This window comes from Dermacentor andersoni, chromosome 8, assembly GCF_023375885.2.
Source record: "Dermacentor andersoni chromosome 8, qqDerAnde1_hic_scaffold, whole genome shotgun sequence".
NCBI classification, from domain to species: domain Eukaryota; kingdom Metazoa; phylum Arthropoda; class Arachnida; order Ixodida; family Ixodidae; genus Dermacentor; species Dermacentor andersoni.
Window position 1 is genome coordinate 34,538,297 of NC_092821.1, and position 25,587 is coordinate 34,563,883.

Here is a 25,587-nt window from a genome sequence, read left to right on the forward strand (position 1 = left end):
GGGACGAAAGTGCAGAACTGCAACGCAAGTCTTTGCGCATCATAGACGACGCGACCGTACCACCGTTATCTTACCTTACTTTCATGTTTCTGTGAGGTGCGACACAGAGTACGATGAGGAAGGTATTGCCGAGCAGATAATTACGCTTTTGCTCACTCAAGGTGTAGCCACACCCAGAAGTCTCGTCAAAGTAATACAAGGGCAAACAGAAATACTGGTGACAAACTTCAGTAAGCAACGACGACACATTGCAAAAGGCGCAGCTGTTGCTTACCGCGACAAGATGGGGGAATTCGGCAAATACTTTGCATTACAAGGAGAGCATGACGCTTCGGTACCGTTACCTGTTCTTGACGTTAGCGCAAGCTTATCACCAGCGGAAGGCAGGGCCTTGTGAACCTGCTTCACCGATTTTGCGATTGCTTCTCGTTGTTCAGACGCCACTGGTCAGACGCAACTGACGAAACACCGGATTATCACAGAGGAGACAGCGAGACCAATCCTGCAAAGCCCGTACCATGTAGCCCCAAAAGAACGCGAAGCAATCCGAGAGCAAGTGAAGAACATGCTTGACGACGACGTTATCCAACCATCAAAAAGACCGTGTACATCGCCAATAGCGATGTTGAAAAAAAAAACAAAGACGGCAATCTACGTTTTTGTGTCGACTACCGTAATCTGAACCGAGTGACAAAGAAAGATGTATACTCATTACCCCGTATCGACGATTCTCTCGACAGGCTGAGGCATGCTCGCTACTTCTCGTCGATGGACCACAAAAGTGGCTATGGGCAAATTGAGGTTGACGAGAGAGACAGAGAAAAGACTGCATTGGTAACAGCTGGTGGGCTTTACGATTTCAAGGTCTAGCCTTTCGGTTTATGCTCAGCTCCAGCGACTTTTCAGCGACTCGTGGATAGTGTTCTGTCAGGCCTGAAGTGGCCGAAATGCCTAATGTACCTCGACAATGCCATAGTTATTTTGGAAACGTTCGAAGAACCCCTGAGACGGCTGCTGGCGATTCTACAAACGATACGGTCCGCCGGCTTAACACTGAAAGCAGAAAAGTGTCACTTCGGTTTCTAGCAACTCCAGTTCTTAGGTCATGCTGTGAGTCATCAAGGCGTCCGCCCTCACCCCGACAATATCACGGCCGTCGCAAAGTTTCCAACGCCAACGGACGAGAAGGTAGTGAGGCGTTGCCTAGGTCTCTGCTCGTATTACCGAAGATTTATTATCAATTTTTCACATATAGCTTCACCGTTGACGCACCTTACAAGGGAAGACGTTGCCTTCGTATGGGGCGAAGAAGAACAAGCAACGTTGACTGATCTCCGACAGCGCCTTCAAACACCTCCTGTACTGGCTCACTTTGACGAGGGTGCCCCTACCGGGATTCATGCGGACGCTAGCAACGTAGGTCTAGGCGCTGTGCTCGTGCAGTGGCAAGACTCAGCCGAGAGAGTCATTGCATACGCAAGCAGGACGCTCTCACGTGCCGAGTCTAATTACTCAACCACAGAAAAGGAATGCCTTGCGGTAGTATGGGCAGTTATGAAGTGTCATCCATATTTCTATGACAGTTCCTTCAGTGTTGTGAGGGATCATCACTCACTATCCTGGTTGACGAACTTGAAGGATCCGTCTGGTCGACTAGCGCGTTGGAGCATACGGCTTCAAGAATTCGATATGACAGTGGTGTACAAGTCCGGACGAAATCACTCCGACGCCGATTGCCTTTCAAGGTCACCTACTGAGCAGGAAGTCACAGAAGATGTCGAAGACATGGCTTTTGTAGGCGTTCTAGACACGGCCACCATTGCTCTTCAGCAGCGGGAAGACATCAAATTGATTCCGCTTATTGAATATTTAGAAGGAAGGGTTACAAGCGCGCCCAAAACATATGCAAGAAGCTTGCCATCATTCTGCTTCCGTAATGATGTTCTTTAAAAGAACTTCTTTGCAAGCGGAAGCAGCCGCCTACTTGTCGTCCCGACGTGCCTCCGTCATGAGGCCTTGCAAGCCTGCCACGATGACCCGACATAGGCCCACCTCGGCTACACTCGAACACTGGCCCGAGTCAAACAGAAATATTACTGGCCAAGGATTGCCAGCTTTGTGAAACATTACGTGCGCACGTACCTCGATTGGCAATGACTCCAACCACCACATATGAAACCCTCGGGGCTACTTCAACCAGACCAACTACCCACGACCCCGTTTGCCCAAATCGGAATGGACCTTCTCAGACCATTCCCGACTTTCAATACTGATCAATAAGTGGGTAATAGTTGCCACCGATCACCTAACACGCTATGCAGAAACCAAGGCCCTTCCAAGCGGCACCGCAGTCGAAGCAGCGTGATTCTTTGTTGAACACGTTGTTCTGAGGCACGGTGCACCAGCGGTGATAATAACGGACAGAGCGACTGCCCTACCGGCTACGCTACTAAAGACAGTGCATAGCCTCAGCGGCATGGCTCACCGAAAGACCACAGCCTATCACCCGCAAACGAACGGCCTAACAGAACGCTTGAACAAGACTATCGCCGATGTGCTGAGTATGTACGTAGACGTGCAACATCAAAATTGGGATGACATTCTACCGTACACCACATTCGCTGACAACACTGCTCAACAGAAAATAACGCTAAAGACACCATTTAGCGTTCTTCTTGGCCGTGAAGTGACAACGATGCTCGATGCGATATTGCCACGTGACTGTGTTCTTACATGCACGGACGCTGAAGCTTTCGCTCAACGGGCTGCAGAAGCGAGACAATTCGCCCGCGTCAGAATCACCCGACAACAGGACTACGACGCTCGACGCCACAATCTACGGCACCGACACATCACATACCAGCCAGGCGAGAAAGTGTGGGTTTGGAGACCCATCCGTCGGCGAGGGCTTTCAGAAAAGCTCCTCGGGCTGTATGTTGGTCCGTACAAGGTTGTACGGCACCTTAGCGACCTGAACTATGAGGTTATGCCTGACAGCCCTGCTTCCTCCACGGCGAGGCAGTGTCCACCAAAAGTCGTGCACATTGTGCGCATGAAGCCCTGTTGTTCGGAATGAAGTGGCCACACCACTTCTAACACATCTTCCTGCGGCTAGGTGAGCATCGGGACGATGCTCTCTCTGGAGGAAGGCAAATGCCACATCTCATATGCGGCACATAGTGGAAGACGAAGATCTCCTGCATCGCAGAAGCGAAGACGAGGTCCCTGCGCGATCGTTTTTCAGTTTGCCTGCAATTAAAGTGTCCTGCCCTGTTTTATCAGTTCCTGCTGCTTGTGAATCGTGACGATATTATACCTTAACTAAATTCAGTGCATTTCGTTATCAAACAATCGACACAAATCCTCCACAACGAAGCGCCGCCGTGTACACTTCAATGGGCGCCACCGACCGTCCATTCACACAATGCGGCGATGGTGCTGACACCTATAACCCGATCTCGCGGCAGAATGCCTTATTACTACGTATGACTACTGAGATTTATGCTCATGGCTATTATATTGAGTACTCAAGGGGTAATATGAGTAATTAAGGTTAGAGAAAGACACAACATTACTTACGATGAATTTAGTTAATGCAAAAGGATAGAAAGTTGGGCGAGTTGGTACGGTAACATGATCTTGGATTGTAGCGCGATGTGACACGGACACAGAGAGCAGCAGACAGGACGAGCGCTAACTCTCAACTAAATTCTTATTGAAACGAAGAACGTATATATATACATATATCGGTAATTGCGAAAACCGCAGCATAAAGAACGTGACAAGGTAAAAAACATCAGTTAACCATATCAGAAGGTATGGAAGTCAAAGAAGAAACAACACAAAAAAAACATTGGACAGAGCGGCAGGTGCATTAATATTAGACTAAAGGAACACAAGCATTCACTAAACAACCCTAATGCATCACATCTAGCGTCACATTGTTTCAATTGTGGTTGTAAACCTTTCTTTGAAGGCACAAAAATTCTTTCTAGACACAAATGGCAAACCACACGGGAAATAATCGAGGCATACCACATCAAAAGATTAGGAGACACTTACGTTATATATATATATATATATATATATATATATATATATATATATATATATATATATATATATATATATATATATATGTTCTTGGTTTTAATAAAAGTTTAATTGAGAGTTAGCGCTCGTCCTGTTTGCTCCTTTCTGTGTCCGTGTCACTTCGCGCTACAATCCAAGATCATGAATTTATTTAAGCCTAAATAAGACTCCTTAAGACTCAGAATGGCAAAAAAGCCTAGTAGAGATTAATTACGATGAAATTACTTGAGCGTAAATATGATTAATTGGGGGCTCAATGGTCTAGTGAGGTTAATTAAAATGAATTTAGTTGAAATTCTTTAGTCTAACCAAGAATAATTAGGGCCAAATTATTAAACCGAATCAAGAATATTTAAGGAACTTAGGATTCATTCTGAATACAATCGTTCTGATTAACAATTAATTTATTGTTATCAACCATGATTAACTGAGGGTAGTTAGGATGACCTAAGAATAATTAATATATTCCTTACAAATACATTACTTAAGCCGAATCAAGATCAATACTGGCAATGATCAATTCATATTACATCACTTAACCCTAATCCAAATGAATTACGATCACACTAACTTCGCCAGATCAGACACCTAGGCAACCGCAATAGATCGTTCAATACTCAGCACACTTCGACAGAGATCAAAGTAAGCGACTGGAAATAATCCTTGTCCATGACAGAGGGAAAGAATGGACGAACAAGCTAAACCTACCGCCGAGCAGTGAAGCGCGGTCGCAGCCATAACACTTCTACTGATCTCACTTTATATTCGTGTGATAGGGGCTGGCGCGTACGCCGAGCCCCACTACCAAAAATTACATGCCCCATCTGCCCCGGTTTGGGGTAGTGGCGTGCTTCAGCCAACCGCAGTGCAATGGTGAGGCCTCGGCACGGGGCGCCGACCTGAATGATCATCGGAAACCCGGCACCAGGTAAGTATGCAAAGCAACGGGTCGGCGTACCTGGCCATTCCAAACGGTGCACCATGTAGAGCAGGTACTGAAGCGTACTCTACATGAAACAGAAAACTCTGCCCAGTAACGAAAGCTTGCAAAAGAACTCGTTGTAACACAAGAGCCTTCAACCCATAAAAATATAAACCTAGCTGGCATCATTTTGAAATTGCAACTGCCATATTATCAAAATTGTGAGAAAGCATTGGGTAATGATCGTCCATGTCGAGCGGCGATTGCACAAAGCTGCCGCGATGATCTCTTGTGCTCATTCCAACGTGTGCGACAACAATAGTGACAATAAACGGTGTTTCACATAAATTGAACCAAGGATTAAAAATAAAGTTATACACCACAGCCGAATGAAAACAATGCCATATGGTTTGCCGTCAAGTGACGCGGTGGCGTACTTATATAGGGCTTAATTAGTTAAATAAGATCAAGAATGCTAAATGTTAAATATTCGCTTTAGTGCCAAGTGAGTTTCGTTAATTGTAGAGGGGATTCAAAAACGACCAATCCATTTTTTTTTTGGCAAATTACATGCCACGTGGTGATTTTTTTCGGTATTTAACGAAAGCCCGCGAAATATGGAATGGCCGCTCCATTTTCAACAGGTCATCGTGTCATGAGCCAATGAAGAAAGAAAGAAGAAGAAAGAGCAGAATGACGTCTCGTCGGAAGCTCTATTCAATCCTCCTCTATTGCCTCATTGATATATTATAGATAATTATTTTTTTTCCTCTACGTAGCATGACAATCTACTGAACCGTTTCGATTTTCCCTCGCCTAAATTCATGTAACAAAATTTTAGATTTTTACCTCCATTTTCTGAACACATAAGCAAAGTCTGCCCGACTCTTGGCCAATCCCCGCGAGTCGGTAAGCGCCAGTCTCATCAAGGACATCACCATCATCATCATCATCATCAGCAGCAGCAGCAGCAGCAGCGACAACTAGGCGACACGGATACATCGATGGACTCGACGTAAACATTTTTAACTTCATAACACGTTGTGTGTAAGGTCTTTAGACAAGGTTCTCAATTAACTAGCTTTGTGGATAGTTCTTTGCTATTGGGTTTGGAACACGCGCTTTCTTTATATATGTATTGTTCTTATGCTCACGCCCCATAAAGGCTTTTCCTAACTCAAACGTTCCTTGCCTCATGTTTACCACTGTGAGACACCGACAAAATATTGGCAAGCCTGCCCGGATTCATTTCCTGAATATTCGGTCTCACACTTCGCAGGAACCAGAATTATGAGGGGCTGTTGGGGGTAGCCAGTTCTCTGAGACTAAGCCACGAAGAATCGCTTAGCCTTTTTGATCGAGCGCAAAAAGAAGCTCGAGAAGCACGCAGGGCCGAAAAACAAATGTTGTTGTTAAAGTTGCGTTTGGCGCATGTGTCTATCGGAAGATATGACGCGGAGATACCGTCTGTTTCTTCGGCAATGGAGCTGCAAAGAACAAAGACAGTTTGTCCACGAAAGTTAATGACTCCATTTGACGATAAGAGAGATGACCTTGATGCTTATCTGCATCGTTTTGAAAGAATTGCTTTAGGACAAGGCTGGGAGCCATCTCAGTGGGCGACAGCGCATAGTGTGTGCTTAGTTGGAGTAGCCATGAACGTGTTAGGAAGAATACCAGCATCTGAGTCAATGAGCTACGACACAGTCGAGAAAGCACTGCTGCAGAGATTCAGGCTAACTGCAGAAGGATTCCGTGAGAAATTCCGGGATTGTAAGTCCGAGCAGAGACAGGTGAACAGTTTGCAAATAAGTAAAGTGAGGATAGTTAAAACCAATTTAGTTTAAAATATTTTGCCTTACGAGGAGTAATTAGGGCAGATTATTAAGCCGGATCGAGAATACTTAGAGAACTTAGGATTCATTAAGCCCAATCTTGGTTAACAATTATTGATTAACGGCAACCATGATTTACTAAGGGTAGTTAGGTAGACCTAATGATAATTAATATTCCTTACTATTGCTTTACTTAAGTCAAATGAACATTAATACTGGTAAATATGATTAATTCCTATTACATTACTTAACCCTAATTTAGATGAATTACGATCACATTAACTTCGGCCAATAAGACAATTAGGCAATTGGTCGTTCAATACTTGCTGTACATTGTGTCATCCTCGACAGTGATCCAAGGTGTGTGTAATTGGGCCATTGAATGTTTCGTTGCATAAATGCAAAAAAAATTTGCAGGGTCTCTTAAGATATCTCTAAGAGGTGAACGGCGAAAGCCTACTCTTCCTCCTCTTATCATTCGCCTCTTTCTCTTCTTTCTTCTTCTTTCTTTTACTCATTACTGCTCACTAATAAACATTTTTAGTCATTTGTAATCAATTGTGGTCATTACAAGCCGTCGTTAAACATGTTGGTCATGTCATGATCATCAGTAGTCATTAAAAGTCATCTGAAACATTATTAGTCATTACTGGTCACTACTAAGCATTTTAGTCATTTTTGATCAATTGTAGTAGTTACAAGTTGTCGTTAGACATATTGGTCACTTCTTAGTGATTACTAGTCATTACAAGACCTTTCAGTCTTTGTTAGTCCTTACTGCTCACTAGTAAGCATTCTTAGTCATTTCTAATCAATTGTGGTCATTACAAATCGTTGTTAGACATATTGGTCGTTTCGGAGTCATTAGTACTTTTTACAAGTCATAACTGATCACTATTAGATATTACTCGTCATTATTAACCTCTACAAATCTTTATTGTAACGTTATCATTAACCTCCCCTCCAACTGTCGCTATCAATCATTTTTCATTCTTTAATATGTCTTCGTCTGGCATGATGACGCTTCGGCGGATACGTCTGCTGACACAAACTTCACCATGAGCCTAGAAAGGATTTCGCCTTTATAAGCTACTGGAAAAAATCTTTATTTACTACGCATTATCCGAGAAGCCGATGATACTGAAATAACGTCCATGCCAGAATAACCGAATGGACGAACAAGCTAAACCCACTCCCGAGCAGTGAAGCGCGGTCGCAGTCATAACACTTACACGGATCTCACTTTATATTTGTGTGGATAGGGCTGGCACGTACGCCGAGCCCCACTACCAAAAATTACATGCCCCATCTGCCCCGGTTTGGGGTAGTGGCGTGCTTCAGCCAACCGCAGTGCAATGGTAAAGCCTCGGCACAGGGTTCCGACCTGAATGATCATCGGAAACCCGGCACCAGGTAAGTATGCAGAGCAACGCGTCGGCATACCTGGCCATTCCAAACGGTGCACCATATAGAGCAGGTACTGAAGCGTACTCTACATGAAGAAAACTCTACTCAGCAAAGAAAGCTTGCAAAACAGCTCGCTGTAACGCAAAAGCTTTCCACCCATACAACTATAAACCTAGCTGGGATCAATTTCAAGTTGCAATTGCCATATTATCAATATTGTGAAAAAGCGTCAGATGACCTGTTGTCTTTATGCCAGCGCGTGCGACTGCAATAATGACAATAAACAGGGTGTTTCACGTACCTTGAACCAAGAATTATAAAAGTGGCTAACCACAGCTGAATGAAAGAAAGGAGATAGGGTTTGCCGTCATGTGGCGCTGTGGCGTACTTAGATTCCGGTTAATAAGTTAATTCACTAAGATAGAATATGCGAAATATCTGATAGTCTCTTTAGGGTCAAGTGTGCTTCGTTGCGTCGTGGAGGGGTTCAGAAACGACCGATCCTTTTTCTTAAATTTTTTTTTTATGTGAGTGTGGCGATGTACAAGGTGGCACTTTATGAAAGGGAACACGCGAGCGCGTGGCCTGTGCTCTACGGAGGCTGCTTAGAGCGCCAGCAACAAGCCGCAAGGGGAAGCACGTCCGCTTGTAGCGACATCTATTTGCGGCCAGAATAAGCACACACGGCTGACAGGCAAGCGACTGTGGACTGTCTACCACGCCAGTTGGAGGCGCAACAGGCGGGGCCTGCAAGGCAGCGTCTGCTGCTAGCAAACCGCATTCAGTACGCTAGCACATTGGAAACGCGGAAGGACCAACACATGCCCGCTAGTTAATACGCATTACCAGCGTATTTTAATGCGTAAGCATTCTTTGGTGAGTACCGCAGCAAGATCTGTCCGCCACGCGAAAATTGTAATCCCTTGTATCTGCACAAAAATGCGCAATGGGCGAAGCTACAACATTTAATCATTATATTAATGTAAATGTAGATGATTGGTAGTTTACAAGCGATGAGGAACGATTGAAAAAGAAATGATTAGAGAGAATAACCGTAGGGATACATAGGGTCCACAGAAAATGCATGGGGAAGCCTATAGTAGGGGTGGGTCAACTTGAAATTTGGGTGTAGGCCAACATAAATTTGGAGCTGGGACAACTTAAATTTGGCAGAGGGCCAAGTTGAAATTTGGTGGTGGGCCGAGTTGAAATTTGGCAGTAGGCTTATGCACACTTTGACAACTCCAATAGTTTATGCGTACTTTTTTGCCCTACAGCGCCCTGGCTACCCCCTCCCCCCCCTCCCCCCATAGCATGAATAAACCTACACAGATTTGTAGCGGTTTAGAAGTGCACTAAAGTGAGACTTCAGCTTAGGTAAATAAACGTAATTATATTATTCATTCATCCTCATCATTATCATCATCATCAGCCTGGCTACGCCCACTGCAGGGCAAAGGCCTCTCCCATACTTCTCCAACTACCCCAGTCATGTGCTAATGGTGGCCGTGTTGTCCCTGCAAGCTTCTTAAGCTCATCCACCCACCTAACTTTCCGCCGCCCCCTGCTACGCTTCCCTTCTCTTGGAATCCACTCCGTAACCCTTAATTACCATCGGTTATCTTTCCTCCTCATTACGTCTTCTGCCCATGCCCATTTCTTTTTCTTGATTTCAACTAAGATGTCAGTAACTTGCGTTTGTTCCCTCACCAAACCTGCTCTCTTCTTATCCCCCCTTAATCTTACACCCATAATTCTTCTTTCCATAGCGCGTTGCGTCGTCTCAATTTAAGTAGAACCCTTTTCGTAAGCATCCAAGTTTCTGCCGCGTAGGTGAGTACTGGTATGACACAGCTGTTATACACTTTTCTCTTGAAGGATAATGGCAACCTGTTGTTCATGATTTGAGTATGCCTACCAAACGCACCCCAGCTAATTCTTATTCTTCTGATTATTTCAGTCTCATGATCCGGATCTGCGGTCAGTACCTGCCCTAAGTAGATGTATTCCCTTACCACTTCCAGTGCCTCGCTACCTATCGTAAACTGCTGTTCCCTTCCGAGACTGTTAAACATTACTTTAGTTTTCTGCAGATTAATTTTTAGACCCACCCTTCGGCTTTGCCTCTCCAGGTCAGTGAGCATGCATTGCAGTTGGTCCCCTGAGTTACTAAGCAAGGCAATATCATCAGCGAATCGCAAGTTACTAAGGTATTCTCCATTAACTCTTATCCCCAATTCTTCCCAATCCAGGTCTCTGAATACCTCCTGTAAACACGCTGTAAATAGCATCGGAGAGATCGTATCTCCCTGCCTGACCCCTTTCTTTATTGGGATTTTGTTACTTTCATTATGGAGGACTACGGTGGCTGTGGAGCCGCTATAGATATCTTTCAGTATTTTTACATACGGCTCGTCTACACCCTGATTCCGCAATGCCTCCATGACTACTGAGGTTTCGACTGAATCAAACGCTTTCTCGTAATCAATGAAAGCTATATATAAAGGTTGGTTATATTCCGCACATTTTTCTATCACCTGATTGATAGTGTGAATATGGTCCATTGTTGAGTAGCCTTTACCGAATCCTGCCTGGTCCTTTGGTTGACGGAAGTCTAAGGTGTTCCTGATTCTATTTGCAATTACCTTAGTAAATACTTTGTAGGCAACGGACAGTAAAACAATTTTTCAAGTCTTTGGCGTCCCCTTTCTTATGGATTAGGACTATGTTAGCGTTTTTCCAAGATTCCGGTACGCTCGAAGCCCTGAGGCATTGCGTATACAGGGTGGCCAGTTTCTCTAGAAGAATCTGCCCACCATCCTTCAACAAATCTGTTGTTACCTGATCCTCCCCAGCTGCCTTCCCCCTTTGCACAGCTCCCAAGGCTTTCTTTACTTCTTCCGGTGTTACCTGTGGGATTTCGAATTCCTCTAGACTATTATCTCTTCCATTATCGTCGTGGGTGCCACTGGTACTGTATAAATAAACCTCTATAGAATTCCTCAGCCACTTGAACTATCTCATTCATATTAGTAATGATATTGCCGGCTTTATCTCTTAACGCATACATCTGATTCTTGCCCATTCCTAGTTTCTTCTTCACTGCTTTTAGGCTTCCTCCGTTCCTGAGAGCATGTTCAATTCTATCCATATTGTACTTCCTTATGTCAGCTGTCTTACGCTTGTTGATTAAATTGGAAAGTTCTGCCAGTTCTATTCCAGCTGTAGGGTCAGGGACTTTCATACATTGGCGTTCCTTGATCAGATCTTTCGTCTCCTGTGATAGCTTACTGGTATCCTGTCTAACGGAGTTACCACCGACTTCTATTGCACACTCCTTAATGATACTCATAAGATTGTCATTCATTGTTTCAACACTAAGGTCCTCTTCCTGAGTTAAAGCCGAATACCTGTTCTGTAGCTTGATCTGGAATTCCTCTATTTTACCTCTTACCGCTAACTCATTGATCAGCTTCTTATGTACCAGTTTCTTCCGTTCCCTCCTCAGGTCTAGGCTAATTCGAGTTCTTACCATCCTATGGTCACTGCAGCGCACCTTGCCGAGCACGTGCATGTCTTGTATATGATGCCAGGGTTAGCGCAGAGTATAAAGTCTATTTCATTTCTAGTCTCGTCATTCGGGCTCCTCTACGGCCACATTCGGCTATGCCGCTTGCAGAAGAAGGTATCCATTATCCGCATATTATTCTGTTCTGCAAAGCCTACTAATAACTCTCCCCTGCTATTTCTAGTGCCTATGCCATATTACCCCACTGACTTGTCTCCCGCCTGCTTCTTGCCTACCTTGGCATTGAAGTCGCCCATCAGTATCGTGTATTTTGTTTTGACATTACCCATCGCCAATTCCACGTCTTCATGGAAGCTTACGGACTTACGGACTTACGGAGCGCCTAAATAATGCCTAAATAAGACCATCACGGACATGATCTCGATTTACATCGACGTCCAGCACAAAACATGAGATTATATCTTGCCTTACGTGACCTTCGCTTAGAATACCGCCGTACAACAAACGACGCGCTTTACACCATCTCGTCTCCTTTACAGCCAGGAAGTTCAGACGATGTTGGATGCTTCGCTGCCGTGTCAACACGAGGAGCGCCTAACTACTGACGCCGAAGAATTTTGCCAGCGCGCTGAGGAAGCTCGCCAACTTGCGCGGCTGCACATCGGTCAGCAGTAGCACGCAGATGCACGGCGTTACAACATCCGCCACAGACAAGTATGCTACAACCGCGGCGAACAAGAGTGGGAGTGAACTCCCGTTATACGCCGTGGCCTTAGTGAAAAGTTGCTCAGCCTGCATTTTGGCTCATACAAAGTGCTGCGCCTAATTAGTGACGTGAACTACGAAATCGTTCCGGACAGTGCAGCTCACACACGGCGTAGACAACCTAGTCCTGACATCGTTCACGTCGTCCGCATGAAGCCATACGTTACGCATTCGCGATTATTGTTTCTTCACTTATACATCCTTTTTTTTTCAATATTTGCGCTCACATGTGTAGCTAATGCGGTTAGCTCCATTTCTTTAGACTCTGCACGTAACGCTTCACCTCTGTTGTACTTGTGTCTTTCCAGTGGCGGTCACTGTGTTCTTTATGGCAGCATCTGCCTTGACCCTGTTTTTGTTTCCTTTATCTCGCTTCTTAACCACCCAGCCAATTCCCTTTTCCAGGAAGGTGGAAAATGCCACCTGTAATAGTGGGGACAGTGCAAGGGAAGAGACAGGGAGGCCAAGAAGGAAGAAGTGCCCGTGCTACCCCCGCCCGCTCGATAGCCTGCTCCTGTCGCTGTTGTTTTTCAGAAGACAACTGTCCCCATTAAACGTCGTCAGTCCTTTGTTGAGACACGTGACAATAAAAGGTTATTAACCTGTGCATTTTCTGTACAAAGCATTGTACATATAGTTGCAGGAAGAAAGCAGGCCCACGAGTGTAAAATAATCTATATTTACAACAGAGGTATATGGCGTTCAGGCAACTGCCACACTTCGTCTTCCTCTAGTCCAATTCAACTTCTTCCCTCTCTTCACCGTAAGAGAGAGAGAGAATAAACATTTTTATTCGGTGAATGAAGCTTCGGAGAGGCGTCCTCATTCCAGAATGCCTTGAGCTCGGGCCGCGTCCTGGGCCCTCGCAATCAGCCGTTGCTGATCCTCGAGGTCGGAGCTGGCCAAGGCTCTCTCCCAAAGCTCGTTAGTGGGGTAAGGGTTCGGAGGATTTAATGGTGCCGCTCTGCAACCCCCTACTATGTGCCAGAGGGACCCGGGCTCTGCGCAGAAGCGGCATTGCGGAGAGAATTTTGTAGGGTCTATGAGGTGATTTCTGGTTGGGTGGGGGAATGTATCAACCTGTAGAGCTCGGAGGAATAACTCCTGCTCTCTAGGTAGTGACTTGTGTGGGGGTGCATATGTTCTGCGGTTTAGCTTGTAGTGTTGTGTGATGTCTTGGTAAGAGACTAGAGGGTGCATGCGCTCGGGTTCAGATTCCTCGGCGTCGGCTCGGTGGGTCAGATCTCGAGCCACGTGGTTTGCGACCTCGTTGCCAGGAATGCCTTGATGAGCTGGCGCCCAGATGATCATGACTGATCTCGTTGGCGGCTTTTGATTGATGATCCGGAGCGTAGTGCTATGAATTCTGCCACTAGCAAAGTTGCGGCACGCCTGTTGGGAGTCGGTCACTATGACTTCAACCTCTGTTTGGGAGAGCGCGAGGGCTATGGCCGCTTCCTCGGCTTTGAGGGGATTGTTTCGTGTGAGCGAAATGCTACTCCGATGTTCTGTGTTGACGACTACGGTGGCTGTTGTGGCTGCGCGTCTGGAGTAAGAAGCCGCGTCCGTGTAGGCTGTAGAGGGTAAAGTCCCGTATCGCTTGTGTATGGCCAGGGCGCGGGCCTCCCTTCGCTCTGCGTGGTGCACTGGGTGCATATTGCGAGGTAGAGGACGTACGGTGATGTTTCTCCGGGTGGCATGGGGTAAGCTCACAGTCTGAGGCGGCGGATGGCTCAGAGGGGCAGAGAGCCCCAGGCGTAAGAGAATGGACCTGCCTGCTTCCGTAACCGCCAGCCTTGTTCGCTGACTGGATAAATGTGCCTCGATCAGCTCCTCGGCCGTGTTGTGCACACCTAGTCGTAGTAGGCGTTCTGTGGACGTACTGGTTGGCAGGCCCATCGCCTGCTTATATGCCTTTCTGATCATTGTGTTGATTTTCTTCAGTTCCGTCTCGTTGAGTAGTGCGTATGGAATAGCGTAAGTTATGCGAGACACGACGAAGGCTTGGACAAGCCAAAGCGTGTCCGCCTCCCCCATGCCTCTTGTCTTGGTTGTTATTCGCCGGATCATGTGCGTAACTTGGGCTGTTGTATTTTTAAGCTTTTGAATTAATATTGTATTGGTGCGATCCGACTGGAAAACCATTCCCAATATCTTTACGCTCTGAGACGGAACGATGGTGTGTCCCTCCAGTTGTATGTTGATAGTGGGCGAGTCCGATGTGTGCTTCTTTCGCGGTGAGACCAGGAGTAGCTCCGACTTTTGGGGGGCGCAGCTGAGCCCGCATGACTTAGCATAGTCGCTCACCACGTCTGCAGCTTCCTGCAAGCGGTTCTCAATTTCCCCGATGGACCCTGTGGACGACCAGATGGTAATGTCGTCAGCATATAGGCCGTGACGGATCCCTGGGATGTTATCGAGGAGCGGCGGTAGGCCTATTAGGGCGATATTGAAAAGGAGAGGGGATAACACTGCGCCCTGTGGTGTGCCGCGCCCGCCCAGTAGGAAGGGGTTTGTGGCTTTGTCCCCGACCTTTAGGATGGCTTTTCTATCTGAGAGGAAATCTCTGATATAGGAGTACGTCCAGGCCCCACAGCCCAGCGCGTTTAGCCTCTGTAAGATTGCTGTGTGCTTGACGTTATCGAACCGTGACGATAGCCGTGGGGGAGTTGCGTGTCGCTGGTACAATCACCTCCTCTTTCAGCTGAAGTAGGATGTCTTGAGTTGAGAGGTGTGGACGGAATCCTATCATCGTTGTTGGAAGTTTCCCCGAATCCTCCAGGAATGGTTGTAGCCGGTTGAGAACGATGTGCTCTAGGAGCTTTCCTACACACGAAGTGAGGGAGATCGGTCGGAGGTTCTCAATGGCTGGTGGCTTGCCTGGCTTCGGTATCAGACGAACCTCGGCTATTTTCCAGTCCTCGGGAAGGTTTCCGTTCCTCCATACTTCGTTAAGATGAGCGGTAAGCTCTACTAGCGAGGGGCTGTCAAGATTTATAAGTGCCTTATTGGTAATTTGGTCCATTCCCGGGGCTGTGTGGCGTCTCAAGCCCATTATCGCCGCTGTTACCTCATGTAGATGAATGTCCTCATCTAGGAGCTCGTTAGGGGTGCCGGTGTAGGGTGGCAGAGGCTCCGATGTCTGTGTGGGGAAGTACTGGGCTTTGAGAGCCAAAAGGAGGTCCGCCTCGTTTCCAGGAAATTGGTTAATTACTCGGGCCATATTGTGGTGGGATTCCGTTTTGCTGCTGGCCGGGTTGATTAAATACCTCAATAACTTCCACGTCTTGGAAGTACTCAGTCTTCCTCTCAAGCTGTCGCAGAGGGATAGCCAATTCTCTCGGCAAAGCGTGGTAGCGTATTCCGCAGCCTCTTGTGTGAGTAGTGCTATTCGCCTCTTGAGCTTGCGATTTAATCTTTGCCTTTTCCAACGCTTCAGCAGGCTACGCCGGGCTTCCCACATGTGGAGCAAGCGAGCGTCGATGCTTGGAGTGGTGGTGGATGTTTCAAGCATTTTGGTGTGCGCCTTCACATCCTGGTGAAGCTGAGTGATCCAGTCCTTAATTGACTGAAGCTGTTGGCTCTGTTCGTTCGCAGCTCTTTCTTCTCTTATCTCCCGCAGCTTGGTCCAATCCGTGAGGCGAGCCGTGCCTATCCTGGCTTTGTATTCGAGCCCATGGAGAGTGGTGGCTAGCAGCGCGTGGTCGCTGCCTAGGTACTCCTCCAGATTGGTCCAGCAAGCTTGGGGGATATTTCTGATGAGGGTTAAGTCGGGGTTCGTGTCTCTTTGAACACTTGTGCCGAGCCTCGTGCTATTCCTTGGATCGTTGACGAGCGTGAGGTCCATGTCCTCAATTATTTTGTGAAGCATGTTTCCCCTGCGGTTGGCGTACGTATAACCCCACAGGGGGTGGGCTGCATTAAAGTCGCCCACAATTAGAAGCGGATGGTTGCCTGCTGCGTGCGTGGCTTGCTCCAAAACCAGTTTGAGGACCGATGGCGCGCTTTTCGGCCGACAGTAGACGTTTAGAACAAACATGGGACCCTTTTTCTTTGTTGCCTGTGGGATAATTTCGAGCAGAATGGCAAGCGGTTCGGATTGCTGGAGATGGTGTTGAACGGCCACTAGCTTTTTACTGACCAGGGTGTGAAGGCTGCTCCCTGTATCGGTGCCATAAGTGAGGTATCCTGGTAGGCGGACGTGTGTGTTCGTTTCTTGCAGTGCGATGATTTCAGGTGGTCTTGTTGATGTAGCGATGTATTGTATCAGTGATCCATACTTGTTCTTGTAGCCCCGGCAATTCCACTGCCACACCGTGGTTTCGCCTGGGGAGCCCCCGCGCTTACTGCATATATGTTGAGGCGGAGCCATCTTGGTTATCAAGGGGTGGTGAGGCGTGTACAAGATGAGGTTTGGGGAGCCCAGAGAATCTGGCAATTCTGGTAGGCTCTGATGAGCTGTTTTCTTGGGGCGCCGGCTTTGACGAGCTTCCAGTGCTAGTATGCGTTCCTCTAGTCTCATGATGCGTTCCGCCAACTGAGTGTTAGAGTGTTGTTGTTGAGTTGCGAATTGTTGTTTTTGTGCCGCTGACTGTTGTATAGCTGTGAGTTGTTGCTGCATGGTAGCTTGCAGGGATGTCTGAAGGCTCTGAATAGCTTTTGCTACTACCTCTTCTACCTTCTGGAGAGTGGCATATTGGACGGGTATGACTCCCTGTGGTGCAGTGGGCTGCGCGGTTGCTCGTTGCGGTGTCGGATTTGAAGTGACTGTGTGAGCTGGCTGCTCTTCCCCTTTCCGCTTCTCCGGGGGTGGGGTTGAAGTGTTTTGTGTAGGGGTAGTGCTGTTTCTTCCAAGCAATTCATCTTTAAGTGCTACGAATTCTGCGTGTACGCTAGTGATTTCTGATTTGAGTTTTGCGTTTTCTTCAGTGAGACGCCTAATCTGGGCATGTGCCTGTGCCAGCTCTGTGTCAACAGGGGAGGAACGAGCTTTGGGAGAAACAACCTGTGCCCAGCTCACCTGCTGCGTGACCTGCTCTGCTCCCTTGCTTCCCCTCCTGCCGCTTGCGGAACGACCACGGCTCGAGGTCCTGCCATGGGATGGCGTCCGTCGTCGCGATGAGGTCCGTCGCCTGGAACCGGAACGTGGCCTTGAACTGCTCCTCCCCTGGACAGCTCCGCGTCGTTTCGGGGACCGCGACTTGCGGGATGCTGAGTGCTCGCCACGTGGACTCGGAGACGAGGAGCCTGCTCTCGGGGTCTGCTGCGGTTTCCGGCGGTTGACGGGCGGCAGGAACCTGTTGGGGCAGGTTTTCGCTGCTGTTGGGTGATTCCCGCCGCACAGAGAGCACCGAGGGTGGCACTCGTGCTGCTCCGTTGCTAGCGAAGTGCCGCACTCTCTGCACCTGGGTGTGGCGGGGGGCCGCGGGCAGACGTCCTCTCTGTGGCCTGTCTCGTTGCAGGTTCGGCAATGTGGCACGGTTCTCTTGTAGAGGTAGCACCGCAGAAGAAGGCCGGAAAATTCGATGTAGTATGGTACTGTTTTTCCCAAGAATGTGATCACCATGGTGGTTGTGTTTCCCAGTCTTCTACATGTTAGCGCCTCGTATCCAGGAGATTCAATGCGTTTAAGTAACATTTCGGGCGTGGTGTCGTGATCGATGTTGTATATTACCCCTTTGCAAGAGTTATCGGGGGAAATTCCGTATGATGCAATATCATATGTTGTTACATCAATTGTGATTTTTTGCATCTTGCTTAGTGCTGAGGCAGTAGCTTCTGAGGCAGTGCTCAGAACAAGGATGTTTTGGTCTTCGTCGATGCGTATTTTGAATCCGGTGGAGCCGATTTGTAGCTTTGCCTCTTTTGTGATGGCGTCTACTAACTTCCCTGGGCTCACCTTGTTGAGCTGCAGGCCGTTCCGTGGACGAACCGCCAGCTTGTAATCATCGGCAGGAAGGGGGGGTTGTCGGGGCTTGCGCATCGCCGGTCGGCTGTGGCGGAGAACGGGCTTCGGTGGCGTTCGGGAAAGTTGGGGCGTGGTCGAGCGTGTCTGCAGCCGACGGCGACGGGCACGACTGGTAACATTGATCCAAGGCTCACTGTTTTCTTCGTTCTCCTCAGCAGCCCGAAGAAGTCCTTGGGATTCGCGAATTTCCATGTCCTCGTCCTCCGGCGCCCCGGTAGACGATTGGTGGGCTTTGTCGGCGTCGGCATTGAGCAGCGCGTTCGCCATCTGCAGCGGTGCGGCAGCCGAAGCCTTTGCTAGGCCTCGCCACTAGCGAAGTGGGTTTAGCGCAGCGGCCCCGCTTCGAAACTTGATGTGGCCGTAAAATGCAAAATATAGCACTTACACCCTCAAGTTTGCTGTTGACGTGCTCTGGCTGACTTCAGGCACACGATGATTACGTAGAATCTGGATGCGCAGGTGATTTCGCCGAAAATGTAGCTTCTGTGCGGAGCAGATGTGGAGCCCATCCGACCCGTCGCCACACTTCCTCTTCACCGTAACATCACCCTCCCGGTGGAGTAGCTCCGTCCCGGTGCAAGTTATAGAGCCTCACTTAATGGGGGGACATAGGGCTTGAGCCTGACGACGTGAACAACATCGCTAGTGACGTTGCGAGGCACTGAAGGCTTACCGACTGGGGCGATCTCGTATGTTACGTCGGACTGTTGTCGTAAGATCTGGTACGGACCAGAATAACGGGAAAGTAGTTTTTCCGACAAGCCGACGCGACGTGAAGGCGTCCAGAGAAGGACAAGGGAACCAGGTGAAAAATGGGAGTCTCGGTGCCGAAGGTCGTAGCGTCGCTTTTGAGAAGCTTGCGAGACTGTGAGGCGATGACGGGCGACTTCTCGGGCCTGGGCGGCTAAGTCAATAGCATCGCGAGCGTAACCAGTGCTGGGTTATTGTACTGCGGAAGGTAGCAACGTGTCAAAGGGCAAGGTGGGGTCGCGGCCATACAACAGGTAAAATGGTGAAAATCCGGCAGTGTCGCGACGGGACGAGTTGTATGCGAAAGTGATGTACGGTAAAGCGACGGCCCAGTCGCGCTGATCGTCGGAAACGTACATGGCCAGCATTTCAGTTAGCGTGCGGTTGAGTCGCTCGGTGAGGCCGTTCGTTTGAGGGTGGTGCGCGGTAGCAATCTGGTGTTCTGTAGAACAGGAGCGGAGCAGATCATCGACGACCTTCGATAGAAAGTAGCGGCCGCGATCCGTCAGCAACTGGCGAGGGGTGCCGTGGTGCAGGATGACGTCGTATAGTAAGAAGTCGGCGACATCTGTAGCGCAGCTGGTTGGTAGCGCTCATGCGATGGCATATCTCGTGGCATAATCTGTTGCTACAGCAATCCATTTGTTTCCTTTCATGGAAATTGGAAAGGGGCCCAGGAGGTCTAGACCCACACGGAAGAAGGGCTCTGTAGGGATATCTATGTTGCAGCAAACCAGCGGGAGACATAGCAGACATCTTCCGGCGCTGACACAGGTCGCAAGAAGCGACATAACGGCGCACAGAGCGATAAATGCCGAGCCAGAAGAAGCGGCACCGCAGGCGGTCGTATAAACGAGTGATGCCCAGATGTCCAGCAGTAGGAGCGTCGTGAAACTGCTGGAGCACGGCGAGTCGAAGGTGCTTGGGAACGACTAGGAGGAGCTCCGGGCCGTCAGGACGAACGCTACGACGGTATAAAGTTCCATCGCGCAAGGTGAACATCCGGAGGGACGGGTCATTGGGATAACATCCTTCTTTGTTATCCTGTTGAGGTGACAGTAGTCAACGCAGAAGCGCCACGAGTTGTCTTTTTTCTTTACTAAGACAACCGGTGGTGCCCACGGGCTACTGGAAGGTTCAATGATGTCTTTATCCATCATCCTGTCTACCTCTTTCTGTATGATGGCCCTTTCTGTTGCGGAGACACGACATGGCCGCCTATGAATGGGGCTGGCGTCACCGGTGTTCATGCGATGCGTGACAACATATGTCTGGCCAAGTGGACGGTCGTCCAAATCAAAGATGTCCCGATAAGATGACAGGAGGTGACGAAGAGCTGCTGTTTGCTCGGAAGGAAGATCAGGGGCGATCATCTTAGAAACATCGTCCGCGGGCGTCGAGTACGGAGGAGTGGGTGACAAAGGTTCGTTGGATTCAGAGGTCAGAGAAGAAACCTGAAATTCTTCCAAATGAGTGATATGCGCTATGGCGATACCGTGTGGCAAACCATGCGACGAAAATCCAAAATTGAGGATGGGTACGTGAGTGCAGTTTTCGCGGATCCGGATTAAGGTGCTCGGCAGGGCAATATTGCGCGAGAAAACCACGTCAGTAAGCGGCGACACAACGTACTCGCCGTCAGGTACGGGAGGACAGGGCGTCAGGAGGACATTTGTAGCCGCCTGTGGAGACAGCCTTGCAAACTCAGCAGAACATAAGCGGTGTGAAGCACAAGTTGTTGCGTCGGCAGGAAGCGGCAGATCCAACTGTACAACACCTGCGGAGCAGTCAATTTGGGCAGAGTGTTTCGAAAGGAAGTCGAGGCCGAAAATTAGGTCGTGCGGACAGTGTTCAAGGACGATAAATAGATCAACGGTATCATGGCCCCCAATGGTCACACGTGCTGTGCACATTTCAAGGACAGGTAAAGTACTCCCATCGGCGACTCGCACAGTGCCCGGTACGGCGGGTGTCAGAACCTTTCTGAGCCTTCGGCGGAGAGCAGCGCTCATAACTGAAAGCTGCGCTCCTGTATCAACGAGAGATCTAACAGGAACGCCATCAACTTCAATGTCCAGTAGGTTTCCACATGTAGGCAGGGTCAACAGAGGATTTGTGGGCCGGGTCGGAGTTGCAGCTTCACCTCCGGGAGCTGCACCGCCTAGTTTCCCGAAGCGAAGCGACCGGTTGCAGAAGGGGACGAAGAGCGGTAAACGAGAGGCGAACGGGACCTACGACTTTGCGTAGACGGCGAGCGGCTGGATCTTCGTGAAGCACTGTCGGCGTTGATGTTCCTAGTCGGCGTATAGGGCGAGAAAGTACGATTGTCTGGTACTTGGCGGTAGTGACTCGGAGACGACCACCGAGGAGGCGACTACCAGTGGTTGCGGCAATGACGGGCGATGTGTCCAATACCGGAGCAATTAAAACAGATGGATTCATCCGCTGTGCGCAAGTCGGCTGGGTTGCGACAGAGTGGCCGAAAGCTTTGCGTCTGGGGGCGAGAGACCGGAGAAATCTGGTAGGTGTTTTTATGGTGGATCGAGCAGAGAGATGGAATGCCCAAACTTGCTATTTCCTCCCGAACGACCGCTTGTATAAGGGAGATAGCAGGCACGCTTTCCCGACAGTCGGAAGGAACTGGAGCCGGAGCCATGGCTTCAAGCTCACGGCGAACGATGCGCGTGATATCTTCCGGTCCTGTGAACTGAACGAACCGCGGCGGGTCTTCGCAAGAAGATGTCGCGGCGGTATTGGGCAATCGGTCGAAAGTTTGAGCGACGCGGCGGCCCTTCGCTTGTTCGAAGCGCCGGCACTCCTTTATAGATGCATCCACAGTGGCACAATCCTTGCACAACAGGAGATTGAAGGCATCGTCTGCAATACCTTTCAGTATGTGACCAATCTTATCTGCCTCGGTCATGTTGTTATCAGCCTTGCGACAGAGGCCCAGCACATCCTGTATGTACATGACATAAGATTCTGTGGACGTCTGAGCGCGACACGCAAGTTCTTTTTTTGCTGCCAGCTGATGACCGACATGTCTGCCAAACAGGTCTCGCATTTTTTCTTTGCAGACATCCCAGCTCGCTAGGTCAGCTTCGTGTGTGTCGTACCACTGCTTCCCAGTTACTCTTAGATATCACGTTTGCTAGCATCATTGTTGCATCCCACCTGTTGTTGTCGGACACTCGCTCGTACATCGTAAGCCAGTCCTCGACGTCGGCGTTGTCCGTGCCACAAAATGTCCCTGAGTCCCGCGGATGAGTGAGGGTGATCGTTGGCACGGGCTGCTGAGGTGTTGTCGCTTGTACCGGTTGATTTGCCATTGTGGCGGCAGGTAGATGACGTCCGCTGCGAAGTTCCGTGATTATACCCCGCACCTCCACCAAAATGTTGCAGGAAGAAAGCAGGCCCATGAGTGGATAGGATAGGATAGGAATAAACTTTATTTGTCCAACGGTTGCTGATGTTGGTGCCCGGGGCTAGGCTGCCAGGGGTCCATCGCCCGAGGAAGATCTTTTGAGATCCTCGGCAACGGCCCTGGCCCGCTGGACGGCCCACTCCTGGTCTTCGGGTGCCTCGCTGAGGAGGGCGGCTTGCCATCTCTCAGCGAGGCGCCCCGCTTCAGAGGGTTCTGCTGTTGTATTCCCCCTTCCTCTTTGTCCTTGTTCCACGTGGCGTTGGCATTCCCAAAGCACATGGGCCATATCGGCCCGTTCGTGCTCGCACCATGGGCAGCCGGGCGGCGGGTGCAGCGCGGGCCACAGGCGGTGCAGGTGGTAGGGGTTTGTGAAAGTGCCCGTCTGCAACCGTCTCAGGTCGACCGTCTGGGACCTGTATAGACGCCCGTTGCTGGTGGATATTTTCTTCGTTGTTTTCTATAGTGACCAAGCACCTCTCTGTACGTTGCCGGAAACTCCTTGACATCGCAGTCGGCGTCCGCGTGATCCCCAGCTCCGTCCTCCGCGATTTGTGTTGTATTGGTAACGACAGCGGCCGCGTCAGACGGGGTGGCAGCCGCCGTCGCCGTCACTCCTCCGCTGGAGTCCCGCACAACAACGGCAGCGGCTGCCCTCTGGGTGACCGCGTCGCGGCGGCAAAGTTGCCTCGCGACGAGGTGGGCGCGCTCGTTGTGGTTGGGTGGAGTGACGTTGCGTCTTCGGCCGTTAGCAATCTTGGTGTCATCATTGTCGTGGCTGTTGTTGATGTTACTGCCAAGCTTCCCGACGTGCGCGGGGAACCACTTGAGGGACTTGTTTGTAATGGTGCCGGATCCGAAGTCCCCGGCCCGGGCGTTGAGCATGCGCGCCACATCCGCGGACACCCAACCTTTGATGTAATTCCGAATCGCTGATTTGGAGTCGCTGATAATCAGGTTATCCTCCGCACCTCCGTGGAGTACCGCGAGGGCTATGGCCATCTCTTCCGCTGCTTCGGCCGACGGCAGCCTCGCTGATGCCGTGACTCGGATCGTTCCTTTTGTATCTACGTCTGCCATGGAGAAGGCGGGCGCCGCCGCCGTCGGCCGGCCGTGTCGATGTTGCCGTTGTTGCTGCTGCCGTTTTTGTCGTAGTAGCAGTAATGGTGGTGGTGCTGGTAACTGCAGCTCGTCTCGCACATTCCCTTGTAGCGGCGGTGGTGGTCGACGTTCCTCGTCGCCATCAGAGTCACCGACTGGCCGCGGGTACCTGGCTGCATCGACGAAGAGGACACCTTCTTGTCTTCCATGCTTCTCGAGGATTGCTACCGCCCTGCGTATACGTCTCTGCACGTCATGCACCGGGTGCATATTCTTCGGCATGTTTTCCGTCTGTATGGCGTCCCTGACTTCCGGTAGCAGTGATTCTTTCAGTCCATGCGCCTCGTGATATCGAATCCCGAGTAAGTCCAGGATTCGTCTTCCCGTTACGGTGTTCGACAGCCTCTCCAGCTGCGCGATTTTCTGCGCCTCGGCGATCTCCTCGAGCGTGTTGTGTACGCCCAACTCGAGGAGCCTGTGGGTAGGCGTGTACTGGGGTACTCCCAGGGCGGTCTTGAACGCCCACGAGTGTAAAATAATCTATATTTACAACGGAGGTATATGGCGTTCCGGCAACTGCCACACTTCGTCTTCCTCTAGTCCAATTCAACTTCTTCCTTCTCTTCACCGTAACAATATTAAGCTTGTATCACCCTGCTAAAGTCACCGCATGTGATGGCAGTATTCATAAAATAAAATACAAAGCGATGAATATACCTCTGCAATTCCACGCGTTCGCTGTCGTACCATTTGATAGGTATATGGTCATCGAAATGCATAGCCTGCGCAAAACAAACGTACTGAGATACCAAGCCCATAATTTCATCAGCAACTCCTTCTTTTCAAACGATCGCCCAAATGAAACATGTACAGGAACAGATCGAATTTGGTCAAGATGGTTATTCTGTTGGTAATGTGCTTATCTTTAGCCCCATATTAGTGCTGCTTGTGAAGATTTCCCGTGACCTGAGTAGCGCATTTCAAGAACGAGGAGGAACTCTACGGTGTTCTGTGTATTTATCTTTGTTGCCGTGCATCTAGAAAAAGCTTCTTAGCTCGTTTATTTGTTTGTTTTCCGCAGGAGTCATGAGTGCCTGAAGTAAAAATCGTGAAAGAACAATCAGGCGTGTACATCAGGAGCTAGAGCGCTCTCTTAGCATGCGAGAGGTACAGGGATTGATACCAAGCACCTCCACCGGAGCACTTCTTTCTTTCTTCTTTTTTTTCTTTTTTTATTTTGCAGCATGGGAAAAAGGGATACATGTGGAGTTTAATGCCCCCAAACTCCACAGTTGGTTCTGAGGGACAGTGGACAGTTCCGGAGTAATTTTGACCTGCTGGGGTTCTTGCACTCGACTTCGACTCCCACCAAATGAAGTGGGTTAGAGCGCCTAGTTACCTCAACCTTAATTAACTTCGCCTTATTGAACACCGAAAGTCGTGGGTTCGACTCGCAGCAAAGATTGTGGGTGCGAGTGCTTTAACTCCACTTCAATGAACTGTGCTTTAATTACCGCCAAACGTCGTATAGGTTCATGTTCCACCAAAAGGTCAAAGTTTGGTAGCCTTTTTGGAGCATGACGTAGTCACGCCAGCGCCGGATTATCCGCCTCTAGAGCCACGTAATGATCTCGCCTTAAAAAATGCGGTACAACCCATCCTGCGATGACGGTCGATGGTAATGTGTTTATATCGAATTACTTTAGCAACGTACTTTAGCCGGACAGGCCGCCATTGGAATATGAACCTGGCAACGTTTAACCCTAGAACGTTATCTAGTGAGGCAAGTCTAGCAGT

The 25,587-nt window shown here is 49.3% G+C and overlaps 2 non-coding genes across 2 annotated transcripts; both read right to left on the reverse strand.

Moving 5' to 3' along the window:
• Positions 1-4,865: 4,865 nt before the first annotated feature.
• LOC126526222 (U1 spliceosomal RNA) lies at positions 4,866-5,028 on the reverse strand. The gene has a single exon (XR_007598482.1). It is a non-coding gene; the product is annotated as a U1 spliceosomal RNA (small nuclear RNA).
• A 3,079-nt stretch (positions 5,029-8,107) lies between these two features.
• LOC126526221 (U1 spliceosomal RNA) lies at positions 8,108-8,270 on the reverse strand. The gene has a single exon (XR_007598481.1). It is a non-coding gene; the product is annotated as a U1 spliceosomal RNA (small nuclear RNA).
• Positions 8,271-25,587: the final 17,317 nt, after the last annotated feature.